Here is a 25,239-nt window from a genome sequence, read left to right as displayed (position 1 = left end):
ACACTCTACCCACCAGCTCCTTAGCTCACTCAGAAGTTTTGTTCCTTCATAAACTCAGCTTGCTGCTACCTCTTACAGGCAATGCTACCCATGACACATAATACATTAAAGAACGTGGCTTAGTGTTACTTTAGAAATGTTTAAGTAATTTCCATATAATTTCAATTTGTATTAAAGTCTTTTAGTTACTATTATTGTATACTAGGTAATTGAAATGTCTTCCCAAGAGTCATACCCAGTGGCTTTTAAATTGTGGGTCAAGATTTTTAATTTTCAAGGACTAGGTAGTATCAAAAATATTGGAAGCCCTGGCAGACTTCACCTGATCAACAGGCTGGGTTCCAATGGTCATTGTCAGAGATTTAAAATTTAGTTTATCATTTTAAAAAATTATTAATATAAATGGTAACTAGTTCCCACATGTCATTAGTTTAAAAAGCACTGTATATCTAAATACTACTTGCTACTTTAATATTTGCTTCATTCTTACTTCATATGAGAGAGACAAGTCAGATATTAATATTACCATCAGTATTCTATGCTCAAGAGTTTCAAAGCTATAAGCACCTGATTAAAGAATGAGACATTGAGCACCCTATCATTGGACGGCCACATATCAAAGGTGTTATAAAAGAAATTTGAGTTCTGAGTTAAAGGTGGTATCAAATTGCCCCACAGGTTACTTTCAACACCAAGATTCTAGTATATTGGTGATTTTATAGATTAGGAAACCAAGATTTCAAGTTAAGACACATGTTATTGAACTAGTTCTTTTGACTTCAAGTCCAGCTAATTTAGATCATAAAACATACATTCTACATCGTACTTGTAAGAAATCCTGGAATCTCAAATCCCTTTTAATAGTACTTTTATTTTTAAAATAAATTATAAGTTAGAATCCAGTTATGCTGAATATGCAACATTTCTATGATTACACCTATTAAAGTATGCGAACAAGAGTAAGGTCAAAGAAGAGAGCTACATTCATTTTACATTGGATGCTATGCTTAAGAAAACAGAGGACCTTTCCTCTTCAATTACAGGTAGCAATTGCTTCTAAAACACCACCCAAGGCTCAGTTGAGGTGGTCTCTTACCGCTTGTTTAGAAGGGAATCTGATCTGTAGCTGAAGCAATTACAAACAGGAGGTAAGAAAATCCCCATGTCTTATAACCATTTCCAACATACACACAACTGGGGACATGGGTGTCCACAAGTCAATGATTGTATGCATTCTCTGTATTGTTATTTACATACGAGATGAAAACTGTAAACAGCAAGTGAGTCATGTAGTGCATTTTTAATTTATAATTATTAAATCTTCACTTTAAAGCTTTTTTAAAAATAAAAGCTATCTAAAGCCACAAACATTTTACCTATCTACTGTTTTGTTTTGTTTTGTTTTTCAGACAGAGTCTCGCTCTGTCACCCAGGCAGCAGTGCAGTGGCATGATCTTGGCTCACTGCAATCTCTGCCTCCAGGATTCAAGTGATTCTCCTGCCTCAGCCTCCCGAGGCTGCTACCCTTACAGCTGGGATTACAGGCCCTCACCACCACGCCCGGATAATTTGGTTTTTTTTGGAATTTTTTTTAGTAGAGACGGGGTTTCACCATGTTAGCCAGGATGGTCTCGATCTCCTGACCTCGTGATCTGCCCACCTCGGCCTCCCAAAGTGCTAGGATTACAGGCATGAGCCACCACGCCCAGCCTCAGCTTCAATTATGAAGAGTAAATGTTAGCAAAATGAATTGATGGATTTTTTCTTTTTAAATATTCTATCCAATATTTTGCATGTCCAAAAAACAAGGTAAATTTCACCTATATTTAGGTGTTGTAGAAGTCCAACAAACTGGATTTCATATATGCACAAAACAAGCCATAATCCAATTATGTTCATGGGACAAGTCATTCCCTAAGGGGATAATTCCCTTAGGGATAATTCCCCTAAGGGAATGACTCATTAGGGAAATTATTCAAGTAATGAATCTAACTCCCAGCAAACAAGATATATAGGTATGCAGTTCTATTCATTTAAACGTTACACCTTATTTCTGAGTATCACGTATGTCAAGATAGTCATTGCAAAAACATTTGCAAGCTGCATGTGGAATGTGGCAAAATTCCTTTTTAAAAAAACCGATAGTGTTTAAATCCTATCCCAACTCTCAGAGACTTTTCTTATTTCATAATGCTCCCCTACTCCTACAACTCCCAAAATTACTCTAATTTATTCATACTATAACTCTCTGCTAACTTTAAGTTTTTTGTATCAGTTCCCTAACATAACATTCCAAATTGTTCTTTTATTCATCTCATCGAGTTCCACACCGAGTCTTCCTCCAACTGGAGTCACACCCCAATTTCTCACTCCTCAGTTCAACTTTAGTTTTCCTGACTACCAATTCCAATTGCTAAGAAATGAGTATATTTTGAGTAAACTAAATTACATACTCAAATCACTGTTGAGTGTATCAGTGAAGGTAATGCTGGCTGCGGAGAGAGGTAAATCATGACAACTTAGTGCTTTACTACAATGAAAGTTTTGTTTCTGGCTCATGTAAGGTCAAACAATGCTTCCTGTCAATGGCAGTGACTGAAGGACCTGGACTCCTCCCTTTTGGAGGCTCCTCCATCTCCTTGGTTTTATGACTGCCATCAGAAGGGAAGAGAGAAAGAACACAGAACACAGATGTTTATGACCCAAGCCTAGAGGAGGCATGCATTAATTCTGCTCACATGTGAGTGGCCAGAACTCAATCGTATGGCCACACCTAACTCCAAGACAGCTGCAAAAAACAGTCTAGATTGGTGCTAGGGCAGAGTAGGGGTATTATGCACAAACGGATTTGGCCAATCTCTGCTACACTGAACATCTCTTGTATGTTCTTACATACTTACTTAATAACCTTGGTGTTAAGAAAGAGACGTAAGAAATAAAAGCAACGTATATCTAAAAATGGTGGCCGGGCACGGTGGCTCACACCTGTAATCCCAGCACTTCGGGAGGCCGTGGTGGGCAGAACACCTGAGATCAGGAGGTGGAGACCAGCCTGACCCCGTCTCTACTAAAAATACAAAATTGCCCGGGCATGGTGGCACATGCCTGTAATCCCAGCTACTCAGGAGGCTGAGGCAGGAGAATCACTTGAACCCAAGAGGTGAGGGTGCAGTGAGCCAAGACCATGCCATTGCATGCCAGCCTGGGCAACAAGAACAAAACTCAAACTCAAAAAAAATTAAAAATAAAATAAAAATAAAAATGGTTAAAATGGTAAATTTTATGTTACATATATTTTGCCAAAATAAAAAGGATCTTAAAATCTTTTTGATGAGACCAAAATAGTAAAAAAAAAATAAAAAATAAAAAAGTTCTAAATCAAACATGAGCAAATGTCAAAATATAATTAAAAGCCAAGTATAATATAATCTTCATGTGTTTTATCAATACTACATAGAGTTCTATGATTTTTATAGTAAATAGGATCTCAGCCTGACTTGGCCTGTCTGCTCTGGTCTAAAAGATGTGAGGAGAAAAAAAGAGACTTGTTAATATCACAATATTATCTTAAACCAGTAAATCAAATAAAGAGATCTCCTCAAATATTAGTATCTTAAAATTATAAGTAGATAAATATTAAGGGTTAATGCAATTTGGAGCCAATCAAAATGCAATAATCTCTTGTCCTTTTCCTTTCATATTTTACGTATTCCCAGATGGTCCAACTATTCCAAAAAGCTCACGGTATATACTCTTGGGAAAATAAGCATGTAAACCATTCTTTTAAAGTACTTGCCACACCATATTCCATTGGCAAATAGGGTTAATGCTGGAGCTCAGAAAACAATACTCCAAAATATGGCACTTCGGCACGCAAAGTACTTTGCACTAAAGGACACTGGAAGGCATCAGAAGCAGCCTCAGAACCCACATCTCTCTTATCTTCTCCTGCCCTCCTGTCTCTTGCCCCTCATTCTCCCCCAAAGCAAGTACAGACACCAGAATTCCTCCTCACCAAAGCAGATAATAAAGACTAGAACTCTCTTCTCCAAAGCCAGCCATAAAAACTACAATTACTACTCTAACCTTGCCCTCACCTTTCTGTCTAGGAACTGGCCTAGACAGAAATTCTGTCTAGAAATTCTCTGACCTACCCTTGTCCCAATAATATAGGTCGTAAGACCCTCATCAGAGGAGTCCTGTCCCATACCTGGGAGGAAGAAACATTACAAGAGAGAGGCCAAGAAAAATCTGAACAGACAGGTCTTGGCGAGTTTTTACATGCAGTCTATTAATATTAGATCATAACCTTTTTGTCCAGTCCTATTTCTATATAGCTGTCCATTTTTCACTGAACCTAAACACTGAAAAATGGATAGTTGTCCTATATGTTTGGGGTCTTCACTCTGAAGGTTCCTGTGTCATGTAAAACTATAATTAAATAGATTTGTTATGCTTTTCTCTTATGAATCTATATTTTGTTATAGGAGTGTTGGCCATAACCCTTATGATGGGGAGGAAAGGGATAATTCCCTTCCCACTACTATACTACCAAATATAAACTAGTAGTACCCTTATAATTCTTCTATTTTCTTACTATTTTTTACATAATAGAGAGAAAAAGGAGTTAATAACCCTGGGAAATTTACTATGCCAATGTAATCCTACCTACTTTTAGAAGGTATCAAAATATTTGTAGAATTAAAGAATGCCACTGCTAAAAGGAAACAAATTTGTGTAGTACTAGATAACACTTCTGTTGCTTCCAGGCAAGGCACATCAGAGGTGAGATTACCCTACAGATAACTTTTTTAAGAAAAGATAAAAGTAACCTAGGTATTATAATTTTCTAGATAACGTTTAAGTAACATAAACGTTATAATAATTTTCAACTTTAATAGCAGATTTAAATTTCTACATATTATATAATAAAATCTCTAAAGGAGCCAAGCATAAGACATTCCAAATAATTTCCAAACACATTTGGTTATGAATACATTTTAGTTTTGCAGTCATTAAAATTTACACAGCTTAGTAGGTCACAGCAGGTGTTACGTTATTCTCACGAACAAAAGTTTAACATTAAGAACAATTCATATATTTTGACACATCTGCTATATTCGTGTTGCAAGGACTAGACTGCGAACTTAAGGTTTTATTATATTATGCTTACATTTGAACTGGTTATCATAAAAAAGAAACATTATACTATAAAACTTCAGAGAAAAAGATATACATTAAAATAGCAACAACCTAAATTTACTTTAAAATATAAAGTTCCATTAAAGCAGCTCCATCTAAATTTTAACATGTCTAAATATTCTGTGCATGCTTCTGAGTACATGCATATGAATAAAATGCTAAGGGGAAAACAACATAATTGCCAAAATTTGTTTTATAAAAGGCATTTCCCCCATCATGCAACTTCACCATTTCTAGTGATCATCACACCCCCAGAACAAAGCATGAAGTTAAAGAAGGCCCTTATAATACACATAGAAAGTCAACAACTTCCTTCAGACTAAGAAGAACAAATTCTAAACTAGAGAACCCCGGATGAGAATGACCTGCCCAATCCCCACTGAAAAAGATGGAAATTTTTTTCCTAAATGGAGAGAATCACGTAATGATTCGTGTCTTCAATAAAACATCAACTAACTCAGAAAAAGAAATACCATGGCAAATTACACCTCAAATATTATATTAGACATGAGCAATGTAAAAACAACTATCACCATAAGAACCTTGCCTAGGAAGCAATTAATCTTTCTCAAGAAATGCAGTAAGTCTGGGCACCCATTTTCAAAATTATCAAGGCCAGTTTTCATTTAAACGTTAACCTTTATTATTTTCATTTAAAATGTTCAAGATGAAGTTGTTAATATGTGTTTTAATACATTCGTTTATAAGTAATAGTAAGGTCTGAAAAACAACATAAAAATGACTACATGTTGTTATGCTCAAAATAAACCATAAATATTTTTCCCAGCTCACACCAGGCCCTTTATCTGAGGGATTATTACAAAGCAACTAAAAACTCAATCACAATATAATGAAAATAATGTTAGCTGGCATAGGAGAGTGTTTTGAAGTGCTTTCTGAATACCTCAGTCTCACACTCAAATCAGGAGCATCTGTCCACCAACTGTCAAGATAACGTCTAGCCTAGGAGTTTTCCTGAATTCATCACTATTCATAGATGCCTGTCACTATTCAGAAAAAGAAAGAAAGAGCCATACTTTCAAAGCTATTTTCTTTTCTATATGTTCTAGTAGAGGCGAATATAGAATTTATCACTTTGAAGCCAATGTAGTCTGAATCAACCGGCCCACCATCTCCAGATCTAAGAATGCAAGTTAAATGTTCTCTAGAAATTATAGATAATTCACTATGTCATATTAATACTTCTCACTTATATTACTACTGATTCAAGGATCTGATCCCTAGACTCGAAGCCATTACCTTACCTCACCATTACTTTCACAACTAGAAAGTACAATCCAGCCACCAACCCCTATGGAAAATGGCACAATCAAGAATAAAGTGTTTCCACTGAGGCCAAGCACTGTGATTCATGCCTGTAACGTCAGCACTTTGGGAGGCCAAGGTGGGAGGGCTTGAGGACATGACATGAGTTTGAGACTTGGGTAGAGATCCTGTCTCTACAAAAAACACAAAAAAAAAATTAGTCAAGAATAGTGGAAGCTGCCGGCAGTTCCAGCTACTTGGGAGTCTGAGGTGGAAGATCACTCGAGCACGAAGTGGAGGGTACAGTGAGCCATAATGCACCAGGGCACTCCAGCCTGAGACACAGAGTAACATCTGTCTGGGGAAAAAAAGGTGTTTTCATTGGCTTCGTTTTAGATGCTGCTGCAAAATTCAAGTTAAAGCTGTCTCTCTCAAGAAACTTCATTTAAAATGAATTCCTATGAAATTTACATCCTTATTTTCCGAGTCAGAAACAACAAATTTCATTTTTTAACAAACATAAATAATCCTCAAATTACTCAGAAATGCTTTTCTGAGCCACTGTAACAATGCTGTGTGATACAGGAGAGGAAAACAAGATTGTCATCCCTGCAGTCCTCAGAAGTTACACCAAACAAATAAGATAATACAAGGTAGGCCAAAATCTAGAAAAATTGAGGAAAAAAAGAAAAAACAAAGAATCCAGAAAAAGGTAAGACTACCCGTTACTGAGTATGCAGTTGTACCATTTTCTACTTTACATACTAATTAGTTCAGTCAGTAATATCTCTATTTTCAGTTCCTTAAACCTACATACATTAGAGAACTATTAGGTGAGCAAATCAGTAATCAAGACCAAAAACTGAGAATCAATAAGGAATTTAGTTTTCAAGGGCATATTTTTTTCAAATGCAAAAGTAAGGAATTTTTTTCTGCATTATAAGACTTACGGTATCTTAATGTTTATTTATTTCCATAATAAGGGAATGAATCTTAAGTTTTCGTGTAAATATGACTTACCATGGCACTTAATACAAATGCATCCATCTTCTAGGATCCAGACCTATAAGTTCTAATTTCATTTTCTGGAAAATTACACTTTTACCAAGGATTAAGGGGGTTCTAATACAGGTGGACTATCGCCCTCCCTTTAAGAAATACTAACTTAAGAGGTGAGTATCTCCTGGGAGAAAAAACTGAATTTTAAATTAAAATCATTCTTAAATCATTCAAATCTCTGGCCAACAAAATACTTTCCAGTTTCTGAGGAAAAAAAGATGAAGAAAAGGCAACTATTATTATAAAATATCCTACAATATAGAAGAAAAATCAGGTACACAAGAAACAAAAGTAGGGTTGAGCACAGTGGCTCACACCTATAATCCCAGAACTCTGGGAGGCTGAGGTAGGAGGATCACTTGAGGCCAGGAGTCCAAGACCAGCCTGGGCAACATAGGAAGACCTTGTCTAGACAAAAAAAAAATTAAATTATCCTGGTATGATGATGCATGCCCGTAGTTCTAGCTACTCGAGAGGTGAGCTTCAGCCTAGGAGTTTGAGGATGCAGTGAGCTATGATAGGGCCACTGCATTCCAGCCTCAGAGATAGAGCAAGGCCTTGTCTTTAAAGAAAAAAAAAAAAAAGAGAGAAAAAGAATTGAAACTGCAATAAGGGCAGTAAGAAAAGTTCTGGAAAGTGTTGACAGTTTCAGAAGGAAGAGTTTACTTTCAAATGGTGACAAGGGAAGACAAGATACAAGAGGTGAAACTTGAGCTATAACTTGAAGGGTTGATGAGTAGGACTTCACCAGTGACTAGAGTGAGTGAAGTATTCCATGGGGGCACCGTGCTATCTGCAAAGATGCAGGAAAAAAAATTATAACACCACTCTCTAGGAATATGTGACCAATCTAGCAGAATAACAGAACAGAACTCAGCCTTTTCTGTGTCTCTACTTCAGAGACAAGAATAATATACTCCAGCAGTAACACTGCTCACTGCATATGGAGATTTGCAAGGGTTAAGGGTCGGGGGCATAACCACAGAAATAAGGTCCTTGTGACAACTAAATAAGATAAAATATTATGTTTAAGGTCATTACATTCCTTTTGAAGGTCACTTTGACTACTTCAATACACAGTTCAAATATATTTAATTCTTCCAAAACACCATTGCCAAGGAAAATTAGTGAAAGTGGTAACTGGCTTATATAATTTCGATGATTTAATGAAAACAATACATATGCCACACATACGTGGCTAAAAGATGTCACAGTTGATTCAAAATGGATAAGCAATACATATGTTGTTACAATTTTCAAAGTAATAGCTAAAAAGTACACACAGAAAGGTGTTTACGCACATTCACTCATCTATTTGGCACTTCGTAGAAGACTAGGAAAGCTACTGGCCTTTTTAAAAGGTTAGTTCTCATAAAGGCCTAGTGCAGGCAGCTGTGGAATTTCATACCTCCAACATTAATGTCTGGAATTTCATACCTCCAACATTAATGTCTAGTATGCTGGTGGGTGCTACTCATCTCTTCAAATCTGTTTTAATTATTCTGTTGCTAGGCATTATAACGGATCTTAAGTTTGATAAATTTAGAGTTCCAACTGGAGGTTAACCCATGCCTCAATATGTAAGCCAAATCTATTTCAATTATTTACGAAAGGCAGATGATAACAGAACAAGACTGATTATTTAGGCATTAAAAGATGTGTAAGTAAATTCCGGTGGTGAAATCTGGAAAAATTATCTGGATGAAGAGTCAGGTGTTTTTTAACGTGTGGGAAAAAATTGTGGGGTTAATATTATTTGATCTACTTACTGAATGTAAAAATATTTTACACCTATAAAGTGAACTCAATTAATGCAGGGAACAATCTAAAATATGGCAAATATTTAATATGGTGGTTTGGTAATATTTAAGTTCAGTTTCTATAACTTACAACAGTAAATTCTCAAAAGAAGTTATCAATTTTCTGAAAATCTCAGTCTGTGGTTGCTCAACCTACCAACCAATACTCTTTTTCTACCCAAAAGAAAGTTAAAATTTATCTGTGAACAAGCACTCAGTCCCACAGCCGTAAGAATTGTCAAAATAACAGGAAGAAAAATGGACCAAGGATATATAAAGCTGAAAATGGGTCAGAATGCTCAAATTAAGAATCAAATTTATGTTTTTATTTTTCTTGCTTTTTCTTGCAAGCCACGGCATCCTCATGAAAAAACAGGTTAAGAATTTGGCAAGAATAGGGATAGAAGGCAAAAAGAAACTTGTTTTCCGAAACATCTGGCATCCTTCAACAAACTCTGGCAATGAAAAGTCAAAGCAAAGCAGGTAAGATTCTGCCAATCACCTTCTACTTAGGCAGTGGCAATAGGTGGCCTAGCCAAGGCTCCCTGCCTGAGCTGAGAAGAGAGATGTCAGTATTGTGGTAAAGCCTACCTCCTTGGCCTTCAACAGATTCCTTCCATACCCCCAGGTTATGACAGAAAATGAGCAATTCACACAAGCATAAATGTGAAACATTAACATTTAAAAGGAGCCTAACCTACATAATAAGTGCTGAGGCTGAATACACATTGTGGGTCAAAATCAGGACAAGGCAGCTCAACATGGCATCTGTTAAGGGAAGAAAAATAAAGGGCAGACAAAAGACAACATTTAATCCTAGGTTCAGCCTTCATAAATCAGTGTACAATACCAAAAGTAAGTTAGTTGATCGATTGATTGAGACAGGGTCTTTCTCTGTTGCCCAGGCTGGAGTGCGATGGTACAATCTCAGCTCAACGCAACCTTGACCTCCTGACTCAAGCAATCCTCCCGAGTAGCTGGGACTTCAGGCATGCACTACCATGCATAGCTAATTTTGTTCACTTTTTGTGGAGACAGGGTCTTGCTATGTTGCCCAGGAAGGTCTAGAACTCTTGGCCTCAAGTGATCCTCCCACCTCAGCCTCCCAAAGTGCCAGGATTACAGGTGTGAGCCACTGCTCCCAGCCCTAAAAGTTTATTATTATAAGGACTCTTACTCTTCATTGTAATTTATAGGTTGAAATTGTGAAACTGAAAACCCTATTCTTGCAACAATAACTTGAGGTATTTAGAACTCATGAAACCAAGTTTCACATCCTCTTTCTTAAGTCTACAGAAAAGGAACCTCAACCCTTATAGTTCAAAGTCTTTCTAGCAAAGAAAAAAAGAGAACCAAGAAAAAAAAGCATCATAACTATTTTGTAAGTATCAAACTAAAAAATTTGATATAATCTTAGTTTAAAAAAATAATTATAATACTGATTTGATATTTAGGCATAGAGGGATGTTGGCATTTTATAAGAACTGACGTAACTATAAGCAGCACTCAGCTACATCTCTCAAAAATAAGTGAAAGCCATTCTAAGAGCTTGAAGTTAATATGTTGTAGTCCTATGGCATTAATAGTTCAACGGAAACCACATACAACTTGAAGACTAAAACTACCAACTCCCTAAACAACTTACAGTGTACGTTAACATGACTTGACTATTCAGGGAGAGCCTCACCCTGGCAAACGGTTTGATTGTTCATCACAGCAAACTCCTGAAACACGCATCAACTATTCAATAGAAAGCCCCAACAGTATGTAAGATTCTTTGAATCCCTTGCTGTTGCATAATGGTCATCATCCAATCTTAATCAAACACACACACACCCAGTATTGACTCAACCTCAACCAAACTTTGATTCTCAGTACATACTATCCTTGCTTTCTTCCCTCCAAGAAACTGCCAAAGTTCTAACCAGGTGGTGTACTCCCTTTCTGTGACAGGCAATAAACTCTATCTATAGGTTGTGAGGGAGACACTTGGGCAGCCAGCACTTGATACTATGCCAGTTGTAAGTTTTAATCATTCAGGAATATAATGCAGAGTTCTTGTGAACTTACGGCGTGCTAATGCATCATACTAGCAATTATGAATTTAGATCATAAAACTTTGTATTTCACCTAAAACTTCATGGGAACAGATAGGACAAGACAGGCAATCCCAATGCTTTTGCAGAAAAACTGTCTGGTCATATGCTGTCAGTTCTTCATGATTTCAAAGAATAACCACTTGAAAGAAAATTTTCAAAAATCTAAAGCCTTAATAAAACTAAGATCAATGAGTTTTAAAGTACATGTCACTAAAAGCACAAACTCATTTGCAGTCTATGGACTCTAAGGCAAGAGTCATATGCCAGACATCCCAGGAGAGGAAAAAAGTTATTAGAGACAAAAAGGACTTCAGGGAAACTTAGTTTTTCCTTAGGGAAAGGAGTCCTCAATGGAGTCACATGGCCCTCCAATAAGTAGGCATCAGGTAGTGTATCAAGAACTGATAAAAGATCAGAAAGGAAGAGCCAATGAGTTAGGAGAAACCAAGATAAGGGTTCAAGAATTGAGTTGCTACTTGTGCTGAATGATATTAAGAGATGGAGAAAAAGAAAGAGAAAAACGTTCACGCAGATGTCAATGATTTTTACTAGACTCTTCAGAGGAGTAAGAAATCCAAATAAACTAGAGTTTAGGGCAGAAAATTAACTACAAGATGAGAATATGAAAGATGCCAGTGTGGACAAACCATGCAATAAATTTTATTAAAAGAGAAGCAGAAATAGAGGCAGTAGTGGAATGGGAAGCAATATGTCAAGAGGGGGCTTTTTAGGATGGAAGATACTATTGCACCTTTATATGCTGGTGTGAATGATAAAGCAGAGAGGGAGAGACTGGTAATACAAGAGAGGGAATGATTTGAGATTTTGAAAAGATGAAAAGGATGGAATTCAAAATACTAGTGAAAATAAGAGCATATGCACTGAGTTTAACGCATGAGAATATGGTGAGAACATAAATTGGTACAGCCTTTCCAGGAAAAAATCAAGTACCTCATAGATTATAAAGAGACATGAAAGTAACCATATTCTTTTAGCCAGTAATTTCACTCATAAAAATCTACCTTAAAAAAAGATCTGAAATCTATCTTAACTGTCTAATGATCAGGGAGAACTGTTAGGTAAATAATTATAAAATGCTATTAAAAGTCCTTAATGATATGGGAAAATGTTTATAATATTAAGAAAAAAAGCAAGATATAAAATTCCAAATGTTGTATTTTAAAAATATAAAAATATGTGCATAGACAAAAGATTAAGGAGACATAAAATATTAGTAATATCTCTGGACAATAGATTATAGATTATAGTGTTCTTCTTTATGTATATTTTTCATTTTCCCTAATAAGAATGGGTCATTTTGTTACCAGAATAATTTACTTTCATCTTGCCTGTATTTTCCAAGTCTCTCTACTGACACCTTCCTAACAGCTTTAAATATTTGTGTATTTCAGAAATAAAACTGTGATAGTGGCAGGAGACAGACAAATTCCTAGGCAGATTGGGACAGGTCCCCAGTGAAACCCAACCTTCAGGCCACACACAGCATGAAGCCTGAAAACCTGGCTGCCAGTTCTAGGTGGAATCCACAACCTGGAGGGAGAATTTCCTTTGTGCCTTTCAGCCAATCAAATGGTGTTTTTTCCAGGCCCACCCATGGACCACTCAGCACGCACTTCCTCCTGCCCAGGGACCAATCAGCACGCACTTCCTCCATTCTGAGCCCATAAAAACCCCATCTTCAGCTGGACTCAAGGTAAGTCAGGACCACCCTTACGAGCTGCCTGCTTTGGGTCTCCTCTCTGCTGAGCTGTTCTACCACTCAGTAAAACTCCACCTTGCTCACCTTCCAGTTGTCCACATAACCTCATTCTTCCTGGACAAAGGACCAGAATTCAGGACCCACCCAACAGTGGGCATGAAAAGGGCTTCAACGCTTTCCTGGCCAGCTCACCAAACTGTGGGTGGTGACATGCTCCCATTTGCTGGACTGCAGGAGTGAAGAGCAGTGACATTTCTGGGGGCCCAGACATCAGGATTTCCCGAGCCAGAGCTGTAATACTATAGCCTTCCGGCCTTCTGCCTGCATTGGGCAGCTGCCCCACGTTACAGGAGGTGGCAGTGGAGCTGGGCCAGCCTGGGAGCCGCGGGCTGGGGTGAGGTGGTGGGACTGAACAAGCTGAAACATGCTCCCCCTGCTCGCCGAGCCGCGCGTGGCGAGAATGAGAGAGCACGCCTCACCCACTCCTTGAGGCTCTGCAGTTGCTGGCGTCCCCAAGTTTTTGGGTGCCAACGCATCCCCCTCTTCCAGACACCAGCACCTGCACCAGAAACTGCGTGTGGTACACCTGGTCCAGCTGCAGCCTGGCAAGGAGCCGGCACCTGTGCCAGCACCCTGAGCTGCCTGCCCCACCACAGCTAGCCGGACCCTGTGTTAGCTCTCTCACACACCCTTCACTGGTCTAAGCCTGGCTTGCCCTCGTCAGGCGTGGGATCTGGGTTGGGCAAACTGAGTGCAGCCTGCCGGGCTGAGTGGGTGGAACGAGCACAGTGGGAGTGAGTGAAACTCAAGCAGGGGCACCACAGGCCACAGTGGTTCCCGGCTGGCAAAGTGACACCTGAAGGATCCCGTGACATTTCGATTATTTCTGCTCATAGCATAAACTCTTATATGTAAGTATCTACCACAAGACAAAATGAAAGCAAAAAAATATATAATAGCCTGCTGTAGATATATATTATGTTGTCGTAGCAGTTCATGTTTTCTACCATCCATACTTTTAAGATAAATGGCATGCAATATCACCAATAATAAGGCAATAGAGAACAAAGAGTCTACAAGAATTTAGAAAACACTTGCTTTGATATACAACAAGAACTAAGGGGCAAGAAGAGGTAATGAGCAAGCTCTGAGTCACTCTTACTGGATGGTCTCAGTACAGCAACAGTAACCAGGATAAGCCAAGGCATCCTCTAAGCACATAGTGAGGCCAACTTGAAACAAGGAAGTACATAGTTGCAGACTTGGAAGCTAGCCACCGCAGCTATTTAAAAATCAATAGAGAGATTATTTTTTAAACCTTCTTTATCCAAAAAGAGTGCTCTGTGAAGAGAAATGGAAGGCACTAGAAGTGAAGCACTGAAAGATCTCAGTTCATGGAATGATCGCATTTGTAAACTAATAGTTTGTGCCTCTTTATAGAGTCAAAAGTCAGTAAGCTCTGGGTTGGAATTCTAGCTCCTGTTTATTAGCTGCGCAACCATGGACCAATGTACTTCACTAACCCTCAGAATCCTCATTTATAATTTCAGGATTCTGATATTGTACTTATAGAGCTTTGAAGAGGATAAAATGAAATAAAATGGGAAAACAGTGAAATGCCTCATATGTAATTACCATGTAACGGTTTTTCCTTTCTTCCTAATTTCATTTACCACCTTCACAATTTGTGTCATATTCACATGCCATCTACATTATTTACTTAATATTATTCTTCATATAGATTTACATATTTTTTTTCTAAACAAATTTCGCCTCATCTTAACAACACTACCCACTGAGAGGCTGAATATAAAATGGACAACAGTGAAATCATGTATAACCACAGAACTCTGAGCCACAACCTTTGCAACCACCGCAGGATGGCAAACCACAAGCTCTGCAGCCAAGAGCCCAGAACGCTCAGGACTTGGGCAATGACAACCAAGGACCAAACAGAAAAAGCTCAGATGCTCCCCAGACCAGTCACACAAGATACCCACACCTCCAGCTTTCCCATGCCAACAGCCTTCCAACCACAGCATACCTAAAGCTGCCTCTTTCTTCCATTAAAAGCCTTCTCCACTCCCTTGCTGAGCCTACCAAAGGGAAGAGATGGTGACTGACTGGATGTTTCTCAATCTTTGGAATTACTAAATACAGCAAATGTGTTTTTAAATAATACCCTCAGACTCTAGGTAGTCTAGAAATTTACAACACTGCTTCTTAGTGATGACAGAGTTGTTATATAGCACACTGGTTCATTTAAAAGAACAGGAAAAGAGTTTGTGTACTGATAATAAAAATTTAACTCATGTTGAGAAAAATAAGTTATAATAAATACCAATGAACAAACAACAAGCACTCTCAAGGACTATATGGTGACACATCTATTGTTAGGTGCATTTGCCAATCAGTATTGTTATGGTTCTACAAAGAATCCAGTGCACCAGACTGTAACTAATTATGTATATTCAAGTGATTAGCAAGCACTTGTTGCCTCTTTCACACCACCCTCCAAACAGCAGCCTTTGAGAGGAGAATAGACTGCAAATTTATTGAGAGAACACTGTTAATCCTTTGGGGAGAATGTAAATGTAAACAGGACTACTCTACATCAAGGTGCTTTGACAACAACAATCATCTGCATAAACACATGCTCAACAACAAACAGGTGTTCTATTTCACAACTAGCACCCATTTGATGCTTTCAAGTAAGCATTATGCACAAACTGTTAGAAGTACTTTGAAACCAGCTGCAATTACTACAATTAGCTGCTTTCCTATACTTTGTTTCCTTTTATCTGTTCAGTACTGTGCTATGCCAATTCATACACTCCAAGTAAAATGACCAGTTCAGGACTTTTACTGGGAAGGTATGAAAAGCACACAAACTAGACTCCATTTAAACTAAGTCAACTGGAACTTTCTGCAAAATATCAAAAATACTAAAGGCAAAATTCAAATACTTCTATTTTAAAATTACATTAATGAGACAAAAGATAGTTCTTTTTCAAAGCTGTTCAAAGTTCTGACTCATAAGAGACCTCAATTATTGTGGTATTAACTGACTAGAAGAGGAAAAGGGGAAATGTTCCAAAAGTCTATCAATTAAAGAATAAATAAAAAGTAGTGCTACATATTCACATGGAATACTATACAGCAGCTAAAAGGCATAACCTACCAATAGCTTTAGCTACAGCTGTAACTACATTGCACACGGACAGAGCACAAAAACAATATTAAGTGAAAAAAGGAAAATTTCAGAATGCCAATAAGTATAAGCCAACAATCATAAACATATGTAGTGATCAAATCAAAATCTATATACAAGTTCTATCTCAGAGACCTTTTGGGTTCAGTTACAGACCTCTACAATAAATATGGCAATAAAGCAAGTTAATATGAAATTCTGGTTTCCCAGCTCATATAAAAGTTATATTTACACTACACTATAGTCTATTAAATGTGCAATAGCACCATGTCTTTAAAAAAGTATGTATCTTAATTAAAAACATTATTGCTAAAAATGCTAATGAAGTGAGCATATGCTGTTGGGAAAAATGACACAGATAGCCTTGCTCAACAGAGTTGCCACAAACCTTCAATTTGTACAAAATGCAGTATGTGCAAAGTGCAATTAAACAAAGCACAATAAACTGAGGTACACCTGTAACCATTAGCCTAATTCTAAAACCAAAATTTTCAAATGTATTAATATAAATCTCAGAAAATCCAAAAGTCAAATATGGCATGAACTCTCAACAGAAAAAAATTAGCAATTCTCTTAAATCCAATCCAATGATAAACACACCGTCAAGTCCATGAGGGCTGTGACTATTTCAGCACTGTGTACTGCTGTATCTCCTGTACCTCACTGGCACTTCCAGTAAGTAAGATTTCATCAATAAAGTATTTATGAAGGAGTGAATGATGTATGAATGTGTAAATGAGTGCACAAATCAAAGTTCGCAAATAAGCTGAAACGCTGAAGTATTGTTTAAAAATATACAGTGTGAACTATAAAAAGGAAAAAGAATACCAGATCACATTACTCCATTACAGTCATGCATTGTTTAATGATGGGGATACATTCTGAGAAATGCATCATTAGGCAATTTCCTCACTGAGTGAACGTCATAGAAACACCTAGTTTTTAGGCTACAAACCTGAACAACATGTTACTGTACTGAATACACAGTTCTAACACAATGGTATCTGTGTATCTAGACAAATCTAAACATAGAGAAGGTACAGTAAAAATACAGTACACAGGGTAAAAAAAAAAGTGGTACACCTCTATAGGGCACTTACCATGAATGGGGCTTGTAGGACTAGAAGTGACTCTGGGTGAATCAGTGGTGAGTGAATATGAAGGTCTAGTATATTACTGTAGATTACGGTGGACTTCATAAACACTGTACACTTAGGCTACAATAACAAAATATTTTTCTTTCTTCAATAATAAATTCACCTTAGCTTACTATAACTTTTTTACTTTATAAACTTTTTAATTTTGTAGCTTTTTGACTCTGGTAATAACACAGCTTAAATCACAAATACACTGTACAGCTGTACAAAAGTATTTTTATATCCTTATTCTATAAGCTTTTTTCTATTTAAATTTTTTTTACTTTTTTGTTAAAAACTTAGATATAAACATACATATTAGCCTAGACCTACACAGGGTCAGGATCATCAATATCATTGTCCTCCTCCACATCTCGTCCCAGTGGAGGGCTTTTGGGGGCAATAATGTGCATGGGGCTGTCATCTCCAGTAACAACGCCTTCTTTTGTAATACCTCCTGAAGGAACTGCATGAGACTGTTTTACAGTTAACCTTTAAAAAAGAAAAAAAAGTAAGCAGAGAGAGTACACCCTGAAATGACAACAGTATGATAAATACATAAACCAGTAACATGGTCATTTATTATCAAGTACTATGTACTGTATATAATTGTATGTGCTATACTTTTATACAAAACTGGCAATGCAATAGGTTGGTTTACACCACCATCACCATAAAAACGTAATGCATTGTGCTATGATGTTATGTCACTAGGCAATAAGAATTTTTTAGTTCCATTATAATCTTATGGGATCGCTGTCATATATGCAGTCCATCATTGACTGAAACATCATTCTGCACCACATGATTATTTTTCAAGATGTTTCTAAAAATATCATCTAAGTATGATATTTGAAATTTTAACAGGCTACTCATACCAAAAGCAATTTGTAACATTACTTTATACCCAGAAAAATATTTCGTTGTGTTTCCTCTCATAACATTTTTCACCATTTTTATTAGAGACTACTGTAGCATACCTAGCAACAAACGTTAGCGTGAGTAGCCAGCTCTTACTATCAGTCATCACCAGTCATTCTCATAGTTGATATGAGTTGTCCAACTATTTCCATCTTTTTATTAGATAGCTGCAAAAGTGGGTGCATGCTCACCACAATCACCTGTGGGAAACAAATGTAAACCCAACTAATGGGTCAAACTGTAGAGGAGAGAAGCCAATGTCAGGTATTTGAGACAGTGCCATGGAAGAATAAATAGAATGGGAGAATGAATTTGAACTTCAAAGTAAGTATTTCAAATATTATTAAAAAGTAAAATTATTCTTCCTTTTGCTAGTGCTAAACACAAAATACATCCTAAATAAATATTAAGTACAGTGGTAAGTAATTTAGGGGGAGATGCATTTAGCTTTGGTTATATTTAGCCTAAACCATCTGCCACATACTTTTTTTAATCTGTAAAAATAAGAAAATGCAAGTGCTAGACAGAAAGCTTGAGATGGGGGTAAAAAGTATATGCTTTGTAGTCAAATACATGGATTCAAATCCTGGCTCTGCCACTTATCATCAGTGTAACCTGGATAACATTAATCCCTCTGAAACTCCCATTTCTTTCACTAGAAAACTGGATGATAATAATTTGGCTAACACCTACCTCAGAAAGTTGTTATAAAGCTTAAGTTATTTTATATAAATCAATTAGCATAGTGTCTGGCACATACCATAGTGAGTAATCAATGTTAGAAATTACAATTGCCAATCATTGTCGTAATGATAAATCAACATTCAGATTCCAAAAACCTGGGGTCAAGAAAAACATAAAAGGCCTTGAATGGCTATACTTGATGCCCAATGTTAATGGAATTTACTAGAAAGAAAGGAACTAAAGAAGGCTGAAGGAATCATAGTCCTGGAAGAAAATGGGAAGCAAGAATTAGAAAAAAGAATGGCTCTACCAATTAAGGTTTAAAAGTCAGAAAAATAACAGCTATAGAGGTATTTTGTTCTTAAAGCTATTTCAAAGGCAAACCAAAACAAGAATGAAGTGAATGGTATTATACAGCAATCTTAAAGAAATTAGGAGCCTTGCAAGTACTAAGTTCAAAGATAAAGAAATGGAAGCCTTGTAACAAAATGAGAAAGTCAAGGCATATGCTGATTTGAAACAAAACAGACGTACTAAGACTCTGCTTAAGATTCATCTACTTTAAAACACCTCAAAGTCCATGTAACTCCATCCAGATGTATGCCACCCCTGTTTTGCTATTTTCTTTCCACCTTCCCAACAGATAACAGCCATGCAACTGGCATTTCATAGACATAAGTATTTGCTGAATAAATGAACCGTCACACACAAATAACATATGTAAATTATCTGAACACAGAGTAATATTTCCAGCATCATTTCTCACTAGTCCCTTTCTCACAGAATCCCTCAAACCCTACAAATCTACTTTCACTTCCAGAAAGGTGCAAGACTCCTTTCTGTCACACCTTTGCTGGTCCCTCTTCCCATAACCTGCTTCCATTCACAGTGTACCAGGCAACTCTTACTCTACCTTCGGATCTCAGCTTCACGCTCAAAACTTCTAGAAAGCCTTTCTTGGCTCCATCATACACAAAATGTGAGTTTGGACAAGTCATTTTATTTCTCTGTGCCTCATACTCATCTGCAAAATGGGGATGATAGCGCTTTCCTCATAAGGTTGCTGTGAGAATTAAATGAGATTAATTCAGGTAAAACACCTAAAATAGTGCTTGGCATGTAGTAACAGTTCAGTAAGGCATGGGTGTAATTGTTATTCCCTGACTCCTAAATCCAGGTTAGGAGACCCCTCTGTTATTCCTTCTTCTTCTTACTAGTATTATTTCCCTTTCCCTACCACAGCATTTATCAAAGTGTGGGTTCTACAATGTTTTGCTAAGAAAGATGAAAAGTAGAAAGAAAAGAACTAAGGAAGAAGTAGAAAGCAAAAGAAAAAGTGAGCACTCAATACAGGGATGAACAAACAAAAGAAAGTGAAAAGGAGAAAAGGGACAGGGTAGACTTCCTTAAGACATTAGTAAAATAAAGCAATTCTTGTTTTAAGGATTTCAGTAGCTTTCCTCTTGAGCCAAAAATTCTACAATAAATAGGACAACTATGAGAATCCACTGGGAGAAGTCATTGGATGACAAGGATTAGAACAATATTTGGTTATAAATCAGAAGAAATAAAATCAAGAGCAAAAGGGATTTCCCATCTAATCTAGAATAAAAATCACATATAAAATTGATCTAGACTAAAGTAGGATGCACTTGTAAATTATGAAAAGATTCCAAAACACTGAAGTACTGTGGTCTCTTCCTACAAATTAACTGTTCATTTTAAAGTAATATAGGATAGCATTATGACTGAAGATAACTAATATACTCAAATTGCACCAACTACATCCCTGGCCCAGAGAAGTTAAAACAGAAGAAAGCAACAATGACTAGACTCTTCACCAAAAAAGAAATGTTTGTTTTTGCAGGTTAGCTCCACCATTTTTTTCACATTTGCATCCTAATAGTTCTACTTGGTCTCTCCATTATGCAACAATTCTTTACAATACAGCCAGCTACCCTGACAACTGGGTTCCTTTGCCAGGGTGGCTTTGTCTAAATCCTAAAGCTGTGCTTGGCTTTGCACTGAGCCCAGTGGCTGCCTGTGATCTGAATGCCAATGAAGAGTACAGACCCTGTTGTCTAACAAGCCAGAGACTAAAAGGTCTCTTTGGGGTCAACAAACTGTCTCGACTACTTTCATAAGCTTAAGAGACTGGAAAATGAAGCTAGAAATGCATCTTATTTCTTAGGAGGACAATGGGGGAAAGTATTAAACGTTTAACATTCATCAGATACTGTTAGGGCTTCAACTTTAGGGAGGGGTCTAGTAAACCTTCACATGTAAATAAAGTACTTGTTCTTTGAAGAAGGAATAAGCTTCATCTTAAAATGTAAATAAATTTTATATTATCAAATTTGAAAATGTTTAGAGAATTTATATGCTCAAAAGTATACAAAAACATCTCCAGTCCCACTTCCCACTTAGTACTGGTTGAGGATGAATAGATAATGACATGGAAATAAAGATGGTAAACCATTACATTGTAAAATTTAGTGTTCAGTTACAATCTAAGAAATGCAAAACTACGTAACTCTAAAGAAGCAATTAGGTAGTATATACTAAAAAGCAAACATTAAAAATGCTAAAATCCAATGGTAGAAGAATATTGTTTTAACTACATTATTTTAGTTTGTCAATAAAAAATAACATGCATTGTTTTCGCTTGTTTACATGTCTGAATCTGCCATTCCGCTACCATACATTTTCTTGTATTTTTGTGCTTGGAGGCTCCCTTCTCCTTCTTTATAACGAATTCACCATCTCTCATTTAATCAAATGGCAAATCCCATGTTTTATTTCCTAGATCACTCTCAAATTCACCCACCTTATGCTGTTGCCACAACCCCAGCACAGATCATGGTGATCTCTCATCTAGATTCCTATGAGAGCCTCTGAACTGGAATCTGGCCATAGTCGTCCAATAAGACACATAATGTGACACATACATGTAATTTTAAACTTTCTAAAAGCCATACATAAGAGAGCAAAAAGAGTAAAATTAAATTCAATAATATATTTTACCAAATATATCCAAAATATGATCATTTCAACATATAACCAATAGAAAAAATTGGGGTATTTTACATTCTTGTTTTTTATATCTTGAACTCAAAATCCAGTGTGAATTTTACACCTATAATATAGGTCAATTTGGACTCTAAATTTTCAATAGCTTATGTGAAATGTAGTCCAATCAAAATACTAAAGTTAAAGGAAAACATATTGCTTAAAATTTTAAGTTAAATTTTTAAATCGAAATTTACGAAAATGTAAAACTCACTCCTCATCACACTAGTTACCTTTCAAGTGCTCAACAGCCACTTTGGCCCATGGCTACTTTGTTGAACAGTACAAATGTAGGTCTTCAATTTTTGCCTCTTCTAACCTAGACTGAACATATTCAAAAATAGAGATCATTCACATCATCTTATGGCTTTAAAGCCCCTCAATCACGTCCCCCTGATCTGACAAAACCCAAGTGCTTACACAGGTTTTGTAACCTAGGCTCCCTCCTCCTTTTCCAGCCTCAGCTATCTCCACTTTCCCCTTACACTCTGTTCCCCAGGTAAACAATGCTTTCTCCAAATCCCGGAACATGCTGAACTTTGTCCCCTTTGGCATGTGCTGCTAGTCCCTCAGGTTTCAAATTAGAAATCACTTTTTCTTTTTAGAGCCCTTTCTGTTACACAGCACAAGCTCTTGTGAGGGTAAGAACTGGATCACTGTTGCTCATTATTGTATCCCCAGCATTTATCGAAATGCCTCATATTTTGTAGGCACTCAAAAAATATGAATCAATCCACAGAGTAATCTGAGCTGCCCAAAATAGGCCAAAGGCATGTCCTCATGTCACCACATGCGGCTGGAAGAGAAGGGTCTTCCTGGGAGCTCAATACATGGTTTTACTATCACTAACCAAAAAATGAGAGAAACTATGCCAAAATTAGCACCAAAACACTTAGACTCTCAAGTTTGGAAAATGCAGTACAAAGTAATACTTTGTGTTTTATAGGTTCTTTTGAGTCCACTGGAAGGGCAGTATACCTGAGTAACAGAGTAAATTCTAGTGTCAAGGGACTTGTGAGAAAAGCGTTTGCCCCACTTCTTACAAGGAGAGCTCATTAGTATTATTTCAGGTTTCTTTCTCTCCCTTTACTCCCTCTAATTCTGGTAAGATGGAGTATTTTATCTGGTGAAAAACTGGTGATGAAAAATCCTTGGTATGCAGGATTCTGCTGGGCCCCTTTTCTTCCTGTTGAAACTAGTAGGCTGCAGAAAATGCAAATGTGCCTTTTTCTTCTATGCCAGAGATCAGCAGACTACAAAAGGCTGATAAAGTTTTATTGGAACACTCATTAGCTTACCTGTTGTCTATGGCTGTTTTCTTGCATTACAATCACAGAGTAGCTACAATTGCAACAAAAACCATAAAGATCCCTGCTCTATGGCACTGTCTTATTTATATTACCTGAAGAGTGCTTGAAAAAGTTGGCCTGGTTCTGCAATTCAATCAGCAGGTCATCTGGCTCTCAAACTCAGACCTCCACTTGGACTTTTATCATTAGTAGGTACGTTCTGGCCTCTATCTTTGCTCTTCATTTTGTATCTGGTATTGTACAAAGGCCAGGTAGGAAAGCATGACTTACACCATGACCTCTAGAAACCCTAATTCTTCATCTACATAAAATTTCCAGGCATGTTTATTAAGTTCTACGGTATAAAATTTCAGCGGAGAGGTCTCATCAAATATTTGTTCAAGCTATGAAATACCTGGAAATCTGATTTTTGAAGAAGTGTTAGCCCTACATCTGGGAAATATATATCATTAATGTTAACTTCATCACATATATAACTGTATGTTCCTTATGTCGTCAATAAAGAACACTAGCAGTATAAACTCCAGCCTAGTTCTTCAAAGACTTTTAGTATTTTCATGATAGGACCTTTATTTCATGCAAGCACGTACCTGTATTCTCTGCAGAAATTTTGTTAGTCTTTGTTGATTTTTGTTTCCTTGAGTGTTTCTCTGTTTCTCTCTCAAAACAAATCCACATTACCCAAAAAGTGACACTAAATCACCCATTTCCAGTAACACTAATAAATAATTATTCCAATACTTTATTAAGAAGCATTCACCTTTTTCTCATGCCAATGTTTTTAAAAATAAAACTTTTTTATAGTGACAATTCTATCACACATATTCGTAAAAATATACATGTAAGAATATTAATCTTGGCAATAACTATAAGGAGTTAAAGAGAGGGAATCAAGATTTCCCTTGTAAGTTTATAAGACATAGTCCAACAATAATCTTATATAAGCTATTTTAATTAAGTCAATGAGAGTGTTGCATATTTTCATAACATACTTTTTATTCATTTCAATTTCTTAACCAGTTTTGTTCCACTTAAGATTATTTCCTTGCACTAAACATCTCACATTTCCAAATTTCCTACAATAAAAAGCTGCTTAAGTAATTTAATAGAACAAGACTAGCAGACATGATAAAATATAAAATACTTCCTACCTTAGTACAAACTCAGGCTTACTTTTGGTTGCTGGGAATTCTAAAACGAAACCAAGTATAAGAAACAGCTTTTCCAAAAAATTACTTTTGTGCAAAGAATTAGAAATTAAAGATGAAAAGGACTTTATTTTTCTCAGTATTTTTATTCTAATTAGACTATGAGTAATCTGTGTATTAACAGTATTCAAAAAAATACCTGTAAACTACGGTATTTTTCCATAATCCTCAGTTTGTGATAGGCCATTCTGAACCCATGAGTTTCTCATCCACAGACTCAAACAACTACAGATAGAAAATTAAAAAAAAAAAAAAACAGTAAAAAATAACAATAGAACAATATATGCAAATGTTATGCCATTGTATATAAGGGACTTGGGCATCCTTGGAATTTGGTATCCGCAAGGGACCTAGAACCAATCCCCTGTGGATACCAAGGGGGCACTACATCTGTGTCATATGCCTCTCTGATAGTTACCACCTTCCTAAATTGAAATTTTTTTAAAAAAAGCAAAACAAGTTAAAATAATTTTAATGTTATAAAAATAATCGGATTGTATGTAAATAATAAACATACTCTGAGGTCAGGCATGGTGGCTCACACCTGTAATCCCA

The 25,239-nt window shown here is 36.7% G+C and overlaps 1 protein-coding gene across 3 annotated transcripts in view; it reads right to left on the bottom strand.

Annotated features, from left to right (window-relative positions):
- The window catches only part of AKT3 (AKT serine/threonine kinase 3), a 356,898-nt gene that overhangs the window by 217,631 nt on the left and 114,028 nt on the right, over positions 1-25,239 (bottom strand). The window contains exons 1-2 of one of the 3 annotated variants that reach the window (XM_030812592.1): positions 18,473-19,515; positions 17,826-17,984 (exon numbers count right to left, since the gene is read on the bottom strand). The exons of 1 other annotated variant lie outside the window; for it this stretch is intronic. The gene's annotated coding sequence lies outside the window, so the exon portion shown is untranslated. Of the gene's footprint in view, positions 1-17,825; positions 19,516-25,239 lie in introns of those variants that run through there. One more of the 3 variants, XM_030812590.1, reaches the window with a different exon arrangement.

Source organism: Nomascus leucogenys, chromosome 5, assembly GCF_006542625.1.
Source record: "Nomascus leucogenys isolate Asia chromosome 5, Asia_NLE_v1, whole genome shotgun sequence".
NCBI lineage: Eukaryota > Metazoa > Chordata > Mammalia > Primates > Hylobatidae > Nomascus > Nomascus leucogenys.
Note: the sequence above shows the minus strand (reverse complement) of the source record. Positions and strands in the feature narration are given on the sequence as shown.